At 39.1% G+C, this 9,897-nt stretch overlaps 1 long non-coding RNA gene across 1 annotated transcript in view; it reads left to right on the forward strand.

Moving 5' to 3' along the window:
- The window catches only part of LOC119409495, a 28,298-nt gene that overhangs the window by 13,073 nt on the left and 5,328 nt on the right, over positions 1 to 9,897 (forward strand). Inside the window, exon 2 of the long non-coding RNA XR_005186787.1 lies at positions 453 to 500. This is a non-coding gene — a long non-coding RNA (uncharacterized LOC119409495). The remainder of the gene's footprint in view (positions 1 to 452; positions 501 to 9,897) is intronic.

Genomic DNA, 9,897 nt, shown 5'->3' on the forward strand with positions numbered 1-9,897 from the left:
GGGGGGGGCTAATTTCTGTCTTTTTTTGTTGCTAATTTCCTAATTTCTCTGCTAATTTTTGCTGATTTAAACCTAATTCAGCAAATATGTGTTCTGCTTTTTGTCTGCTAACTTAGATTTGTTCTTCCATTTCTTTACCATGTGTGCATAAACATTTCAGCATGTTTTTTAGCTAATTTCAGCTGTTTTTCAGCAAGTTCTTCAGCAATAAGCATTCACACTGCAGGAAATGCAATTTCTCTAGTTTTGCTTCACATTAGATTCTCCCTCAGCAGCAGTACAGGATGTGAATGTAAAATATGACACCAGCATTTCTTCCCAGCTGACTATTTAACACCTGATCAGAGGAGTAGTAAGTTCCACTGTCACTCCCCATGTGTTGAGTTTACAGTCTGTTGTTTATTTCCTCTAACTTTGATGCATTTGTTTGTGTTTTTTGTGTTTTTTTTCAGTCAAATTCTGCTTCTCGTCTCACTGACTCTGCCCTGTGTGGTTTCAAGGTAAAAATCTTCCCACAGTTATCTGATTTATATCTCATCCATCCCATGTTTCACAATACTGGACTTTGAATTGTTTTTAACACACAAATGAGAATTTAAAATGCAAAACACACAAAGTGGAACTTTCTGCATGTTTCTGGTTTTTAATCAAAGGTTTTTATTTGATTTGATTTAAAGCCAAAAATGTGGATGGACTAATTCAGCTGTTGCCAGAACTATAATAATATAACATAACTGTGGATTGATCACATTTTTCTTAAAAAGTTTTCATAAATTTGAGAGACTTCTGGAAAATCTCAAAAAGCCCAATAAAAACTTTTTAATCTCCCACCCAAAAAAAAAAATCAAAAATCAAAAACCTAAAATAATTAAAGATCCAACATTCCTTGAAGGACTACACAACACTCACCCTCTTTTATGCCGAGGTTTTAGCATCTTATTTATACAAAATAGGCTATTTTAGTTTTTTTCTGGTCAAATCTCAAAAACAAGGTTGTGTGCGATGATTGAATGCATAAAGTGTAAATTGGAAATGACTCTCATCTACTACCACACCAAAGTTTTACCTAACTGTGTAAGATTTACTGATTCAGACATTTTTATGCTAGTCAGTTGGCTGTGGCAGTCATCTCTAATCCAGGGGTTCCCAACCCTGGTCCTTGAGGAACACCATCCTGCATGTTTTAGTTGTTTCCTTGCTCCAGCCCACCTGATTCAGTGATTTAATTACTTTCTCATGTTCTGCAGAAGCCTGTTAATCACCCATTAATTAAAATCAGGTGTGTCTGAGCAGATAAAGTAAAACATGCAGGTTGGTGTTCCTCAAGGACTAGGGTTGGGAACCCCTGCAATGAACTCTAAAAATGAATCAGATACACGTGCATCCCATTTCAGAATATTCCGTCTTTTTGTTCATGAAATATTTATCGATAGCTAACACACACAAATTCACCTGCGTTGTGTGATCCATCACCTTTCATGGTAGCGGACAATAAAAAAATGATCTGAGAGAGTTAACGTCCTGCTTTGGTTGCAGATCACAGATTTGTGCCTTCTTGTTAAAAACCCCCCCCAAAAAAACAAAACCTAAATACTCACTGTGTTTTGAAAATGTTTGTGCAGCACATGGAAAGTAAAAGCAAACAGGTGAGAACGAGTTATTAATCAGTCGTCTGTTTATTTATGTTCGTAAAACCAAAAAAAATGCTTCAATAATCCAGGTAAAAAATCCAGCAAAGTTCAGTCAGGTCATCTGGACGGTTTCTTTGTTTGTTGAGACGTTTCGTCCTTCATCCAAAGGACTTCATAAGTCAGAGGAGCCACAACAAATTCAGCTCCTCAGACTTACGAGGTCCTTTGGATGAAGGATGAAACGTCTCAACAACAACAACAAAAAGAAACCGTCCAGATGACCTGACTGAACTTTGTCAAACAAAATGCTGTTTGACATTATAGTGCATTGTCCAAACATTTATGTGGACTTTTAATTCTCATGACATTCTTTTCCCTGAGGCACATTTTGTTTGCTAGCTAGTGTTTTTGCAAACTCATTTATCGCAGCAGCATTTCAGCTGACTTTATTTTACAAAGCTGCAGACCCAACGGCTGCAGCTTTGTAAAAAAACAAACGTAACGGCTTCAAATATTCAAACCGTACACAAGCAGATTGGTTTTTAATTTTAGCCCACAGAACAGATTAACACTGAGGCACTTTAGGCCTTGAAACTAAATATATATTTTTGTCCTTTAATTAATTGGCCTGTAATCGTGTCTTCTAATTGTGTTTTTCCAACATTTCAGTGCCAGCTGCAAACACAGATATAAATTAATCATCATCAGACCTACTTTGATGCAGCTTACAAGATGATGGTGCAAAGATGCTGAAAATAATTCATAAGATGTCTTAAAGTATTTCACAAAAATGTTTTCCATCTTTGCTTTGACACTGCCTTTGAGCCAAGCTGTTTTTTTTTTCATTAAACACCCCTCCACCTCAATGCTTAGTGTCATATCAAATGAATTCTTCCAGCTTGTGTTTGATTGGAGTCTTTCAAAGGGTGGTGTTTCCAAAGGCCACTCACACACACCAGTCCCTGCATGCGTAAATTGATAGCTGTGCCATGGCAACAGTTTGGCTAGTTGCCAGGCTGTTGGGGTTACCAGGCAAAAAGGTTCCCATGGCAACCTTCATTTTGCCATCTTGGTGCACAAGGTTGGCGTCAACCAAGGCGGATTAGTGTAGGACAGAGAGCTGCTTTCACTTGGGAGAGAAAAGGCATTCACATTTTCTGCAACGCTGACGCAACACTCGGGAGATGCTACATTTGAACGCAGAGCGGAAGACGAAGTTACATATTGAAATTTAATAATTGAAATGTGACGCGTGAAAATCAGGTCTGTGAGAAGGAGCGGTTTCCATTCATTCATTCGGCCAGAGGTGCATCATTTTCATTTGATCTCCTGCAGAATGAAACCGCTGCCAGGTCCTGCTGTGTCCAGGCTTTTTAAAAAGTGCCGCAGTTATCTGTCTCCGTGGACAGTTTGTGGAAAATAATCAAGCATGTGAGGAATTTTGAACTCGAAGTGACACCGCTCCTTTTTTTTTTTCGTTCTTTTTTTAGGAAGGGCTGCAGATATTTTTCATAACGAACTGGATTTTCACGGTCCAGGCGGGGTCGCTTCAGGGCCGAATGAGAGGAAGAGTGAAGGATAGCAGACACTGGCACAATTACACAGTATTTCTGTGTGAATTCACTGTGGATATATTGCAGGGATGAGGGGTTAATCTTGTAGTGGGGTGTGGGGGGGGGGGGTCCATTGGGCTCAGAGAGACAGAGGATGGTTAACAGGGTGAAAGGCTAAAAACGGGGACCAATCAGGGAAAAGACTGAGTCTGTGAAGAGAAGAAGGAGAGCAGGAGGGCGGGAAGGGTCCAGCAGATTAAAAGAAAGCAGCAGGGGGAACAAAATGAATACAGCCTTTCAAACACAAACCAAACGAGAAGTCTCCAGTGGGTTTTATTTGTTGAAAGATGGATTCCTTTAATTCCTACATACCAAGCAACAATCCCAAGCTCCCGTTTACTCCTGCTGTGCATTCTTCTTAATATTTACAAGTCCTAAATTTACTTTGATTGTGTCTGTTATTGCATTTTTGGTTCCGATAAGGGCCTGCAGAAATTCTTTTAATGGCATCTCAACAGCATATCATCTTGCCCCAGTTATGTCTGAATCCGTGCTCGGAGTAACCCAACACTCCCGACTCTTGGCTGCTGGAATGCACCGCTCTGCCAGCCGTCATGCTCTGCACAACAATTATCTTTTCTGAAGAGAGCGCCTGAAATGGTCGAGTTTAAAAGTCACATTTTAATAATTTTCCGACTTCGAGGAAACTCCTTTACGACCACGAAAGCAGACGTGTACCAGATTAAGACATCTTACATCAAGACATGACAGGAGGACTGATGTTGGAGACAGATGCTGCTCAACTCCTGTGAAAACCTGACAGCTGTGCAGCAGAATCTCAGTAAGATGCAAACACTGCGCTGTTAATAAAGTCGGGATTATTGCTCTTTTTTGTTTTAGAAAAAAGAGCTTAATTTGTCCATTTTTTGCTTTTTAAAGCGACACAGACATTTCTAGTGTTGGAGTTGTCTTGTTGTTGAGTCCAAAGAAACACTAGGACATTTGTGGAGGTGAGCTGTAGTTTGTATAGTCACCACTAGAGGGCAACAGCGCCTAAGAAACATTTTGAAACGCTGCTAAAGAGACTCCTGACACCTGCACGAGGAGCTTAGACAGAAAAAAAAAACATTAAACTTGCCTTGTGTTTGATCATAACATTTGTTTTATATTTTTTGTCCTCCACTGGCATCCATCTACAAATATATAGAGGAAGATGAATCTTTGAGCTCTTTATGGTTGTGCTTTTCTTGTAAAGTCCTGTGCACCCTCTGCTGCAGCCACAGGACATTGTTGCCTTCCTGTGACGTCACTGCAGCACTTACTGGGGCTGCGTTTGAATGAAAATGCAATCAAGACTGCAGATAGAAATAAGATTGAGTTAGGTGAATGAGATTAAAATAGCTTCTTTTCATTTTGTTAAATGCCATTTCTATCAACTCTGGTTTTTAGTTTAAAATAAAAGTCCTGAAACTAACCCAGAAAAACTCACACTTTCTTTATAATATATACTTTTTTAAATCCAAGAAGGAAACCCCCTTTAAGCTTGTGCAGGTCATCCACAAAACTTATCAAAGGTATGGCAGTACTATAGGAAGAGTAAAGAGGGACATGAGGTAAATGGTCATTTAGAGGACAGCAGGCAGACAGGTGCAGAGTGTGTGTGTTTACACACACCTACGTCCTGCTGTTGAGGATCCAGTCTGGAGAGCAGCTCTACAATCTGGGCTCTGCAGTGTGAGGTAGTTGGTTGTATGGTTTCGCATAATAAACAGCCCGGAGATAACTGTACAACCTTCTAGCTTTCCCTGCGGAGTCACTTCATGCCACGAGCAGCAGACCACCAGCCGAGAGGTAAGTATGTTTTGTTACTCTGCCACAGCGTCGGCTGGTGTTTCACAACAGGACTTTTCCAGCTGAAACGCCCTTTTCTCTTTCTTTTCCACTCTTGAGGTCTAATAACACAGAGTCCTGCTCAAGTGCCCTTCTTGTGAGTTTGTCAGAGATGATGTGGGCAAAATGTGTGGCAGCTGGATGTGTCTGCTGTGAGCTGAACAGTAATCAGCAGCTTCACTGCAGCAGACATGCCAAGCTTAACGCTTTTTATTCAATAAAATGCATTCAGCATAGGTCATCATGTTTTGTTTGTGTATAAGTTGCTAAACTTGTTTTAATATTTCTTCTTTGTACATTTTTTATTTGTATTCTAGTGTTTGAAATCAGTGTGACATAATCAAAGTTAGTTGTTAAATAAAAAAAGATGAAGAAAAACATTTATCAAAACACAACAAAGTGTGTTACATTTTAGAAAACATATTTCCAAAAACTACAATAATTTTTAAATAAACGTTTAAAATGTTAAAACAGAAGCACAATATTAAAAAAAAAAAAAATCCTACAACCGCTGATGAAACACTACAAAATAAATATTGTGAAATTTATAACAAATATTCATTTTACAAATGAGAAACAAACTAACAGCTTTTAAATAAACAAAATATTAAATTACACCTTATTACAACATAACACTATATATTTTTACATTCACTTGAACTAAAAAAAAATTCTAAAAATATTTTGTTTTTCAAAATAACACTCCACAAATGACACGATCATACAAACCAAACTTAAAAAATACAATTTATTGAATAAAAACACAAACACTTGCCAGAACGCATCCACAAATCAGAAAACATGTTGTTTTTTTTTTGTTTTTTTATTTACATTTTTTTCAAGACATCATTCCAAAAAAAGAGAAACCCTAAAATTTTACATGAACACAAAATTATTTTAAAATTTTTCCTGCATTTCCAAACAATGTTGTGTGTGTTTTGTTTTATTTGTTTGCTTGTTTGTTGTTGTTGTTGTTTATTTTTTTTTTGGGGGGGGGTGTTAGCTGTGGTTTGGTCAGTGTTGGACTCTGTGGACTCTAAAGAAAACTGTTCAGAAATGTTGAAGTATTTTGAGAAGAGAGCGCTCAAATTTAGTTAAATTCCATGCTTATACGAAGAAAAGGCCTACAATGAAATGAGTTATTGTTTGAACAAAGAGAAATTATTTAGTTCATGCACTTTTGATGCTTTTCACCTTTTAAATTCAATTCTTATCAAAATGACTTTAAATAAGAAGTGTTATACACAAAAATGATGGCAAAACAAAAAACGACAGAGCCCGTAAATCACTCAAACAAACAAATAAACAGAAGCCGCTGAAGCAAGAAAAAAGGTTTGTAGGCTCAATCATCCAGGTAGATAACAAAAAAGGTTAAATCGTGTCATCATCATCGTGTAAAGCTGGTCCAGATGACATGATTGAACCGTTTTTTGTTAAGCAGATGAAGCATTCCTTGAACAAATGAATATTGCCATCCACCTTTAGAGTTTTAAACTTTGTAAATGAGTCATCGAGGCTCAATGGGATTTACCTGTCTAAATAAAGGTTGAAACACAAATCTTGCATGATTTGTTAGAATTAGGAGTACGCGTTTGAGATGACTCTACCACTCCGAACTTTAGCTCAGCATCTGTAAAATGTATTGAGTTATAGCCATGTCTTGTGTTTGCTAAAGTCAGCTGGCCATGGCAAAAGCTTTTCAGTATCCAACAAAGATAAATCAGGTCATCTGGACGGATTTTTTTGTGTTGAAACGTTTTGTTCATCCAAAGGACTTCATCAGTAGTCTTTTCATCAAACAGATTGGAAACATCTGTTCAAAAACAGTTCAAAACAGTTCATTGAGTCAAAACTCATTTGATGGTGATAAGATGGTTTCTGGGGTCCGCCCTCTCCACCGTCGACTCCTCAGAGACAGCCATGGCCAAAGTTGTTCAAAACATCAAAGTTCATGCTCAATAATCCTGGTAAAAAAAATCCAACAACGTTAAGTCAGGTCCTCTGGACGGTTTCTTTGTGTTAAAACATTTCATCTTTCATCCAAAGGACTTCATCAGTAGTCTTTTAATCAAACAGATTGGAAACATCTGTTCAAAAGCAGATGTTCAAATTTGGCCATGGCTGTCTCAGAGGAGTCGACTGGGGAGAGGGTGGACTCCAGAAACCAGCTTATCACCATCAAACTGGTTGGCCCACTATGTGAGTGTGCTGATTGTGGGACTGAGTTTGTTGTGGCTCCTTGGACTGATGAAGTCCTTTGGATGAAGAATGAAACGTTTGAACACAAAGAAACCATCCAGAGGACTTGACTTAACTTTGTTGGATTTTTTTCCCCTGGATTATTGAGCATGAACTTTGATCTTTTCAGTTGTAGATCCAATGATTACTTTTTGAGAGTTTCATTAAAATCCCTTCAATGGTTCCTCAGATATTTTGCTAAACGACGGACAAAGGAACACACAGACATAACCACAGACGCAGGTGATTAGATGATCGCCTGCCTTTTGTGGTGGAAGCTGATAATCGTGGTGTAAAACGTTGGCAGACTTTCTGCAGAAACAAACATCAAATCCATTTTCCATTCTGAATGTTCTTAAGATTTCCACGCACCCCAAATAAAACAATAAAAGTGAGAAAACATGTACGCTCCTCTGTCATGCATCTTAAATCAGAGGTCATGAACGTTTTGCCAGTGCTTTGTGGGGTTTTATGGCGCACTGTTTACTGCAACAACCAAAGAAGCCTGGATGTCTTCTTTTACACACATGTCCCTGCTGCTTTAATGTTATCACTGCCTCACCAGTGTAATATTTTTTTCATTTTATTACCCCCCCTCACACATACATCTTCCTGCGTCTCACTTTCCTCGCCTCCCCCCAGCAAGTCAGACTGGTGGTTCGAAACAGCAGCCATCTGCAGTGCGTTATAGCCAGATCTCCTCCTCCTCCTTCTCGCCTGGAAGGGTGAAAAAAAGAGGGCATGTATCAGAAATGTGCTGAGTCGGCACTGATTTATTACCCGCTACACAACATTACTCTGCTGCCTGAACAGACAGCTGAACATCAAGGAGATGTTTGGGCTGAGAGTAATTTACAGTTGGTGGGAGAGATTGTCACGTTTCTCTGTGTAACAGCGTTTTATGTAGCAAAAGATAGCTTTATACAGGCTGCTGGGGCTGCTTGGCATGTTTTCCAGACAGATGCTGCATGTGTTTGTGTGTGTGTGAGCAGATGTCATGCAACAATGCTTCCCCCAGCCGAGGCACAAGCTTTCTTCGCACAAAGCATCACACGTTCCCTGAAGCACCTGCTCAAGGAAAACTCGCAGACACAAATTCCTACTTTTAAACTCAGCAAAAAAGCGGATGCGACGCGTGGCGTCGCCGCTATAATCAGTGAACAACCTCTTGGGACGCAACAGCAAACTGGAGCATCCCGATGTTGAGACAGATGAGGCAGACACCATCCCAGACTGATGATGTCATCCCTGTGGAGCGCTCCTGGTGCTTTGTCTCTCAGTGGCACTGCAGAGTACAGCCGCAGGCTCACACACTCACCCACACACACACCTGGATGTGAGATTGTCACTCAGGTTTGGACGCTGCTCAAGTCTTTGCAGTAAAATGGCGCCCAGATAGCCCACGTCTTGAAGTGCGATGCTCCAATAAAGCCAACTGGGAAGAAGACGGATGAGCGCTCACCCAACACCTGCACCAGTCTGGCTCTGCTGCAAATATACTGGTTTGTTTTTCAGACAATTATGCAGGATCAAACAGTTTCTGGGCTGCGTGAGAACATGTGCAGAAAGATCAACTCTTACATCACAGCAGATAGAGTAAACATGTTCAGAATGTTGTTTCTATGCAAATTAGAGCATCGTGGCTTTGTAGCATGATAGCGGCTATAAAGAGGCGAAAAGTGCTTTAGTGCATCAAAGTTGTGGATTTAATGAAGGATCAAAGCAGGAAATATGTTTCCTTTTGTAACTATAAGTAACAAAGATGAACATGTAGAAGCGGTCACATCCTAATTATTCAGGAGGTGAGAAGTGTCTTTATTAGGACCCAGAGTCTAAAAGGTTTGTCTTGCAAACTGTATGAAAAAAGAACCTATCAGAAAAAGAAGTGAACGATTTGACTGACTAGATTTATTCCCAATCATGGTGTGAAGATGTTCTCTATTTTCAGTGTTTGTTTTTACGGCTTTCACTAAATGTTGCATGAGATCAGCATTCTCAGTATTTCTGTCCATCTTATTAGCCCATTTCTTAATTTTAGTCATGTTCAAAAACTACTTTGAACATTTTGAAGTGGGGTTCTTGGTCAAAGTTGTGAACAATTAATATTAACTTTGAACTGCTTCAGTTTTGAGTTTAATTCTGCCTGGACTCGTTAGCTGACAATCATTTCCAACAGCCAGTCAAGGGAAACTGGTGCCATCTCAAAACAACCTCGATCTCTAAGATTAAATAGCAGTTCATGCTGTGAAATTTTATTACCCAGATTCATTTAACTTTACACCGCCATCAGTTTTGCGTTACACGTTTTTCTTTTACATAAACTCTATGGATATTTGCAAGTGGCTGCAGCTGTGGCACTTCTGCTGCAGCCTGGAGTCAATTCCAGTAAGACTTTAATAATTATTCTGCTAAAATAATCATAAAATATGACACTGATATCAGCAAGAAGACCTTTAATTTAACATTTGCATGGACTGCTATGAAATTTTACAGACTGAAGTTGCTTGAAATATGTCCTCTAGGACTGGATAGATAGATAGATAGATAGATAGATAGATAGATAGATAGATAGATAGATAGATAGA

This window comes from Nematolebias whitei, chromosome 5, assembly GCF_014905685.2.
Source record: "Nematolebias whitei isolate Nwh7 chromosome 5, NemWhi1, whole genome shotgun sequence".
In the NCBI taxonomy this organism is placed as follows: domain Eukaryota; kingdom Metazoa; phylum Chordata; class Actinopteri; order Cyprinodontiformes; family Rivulidae; genus Nematolebias; species Nematolebias whitei.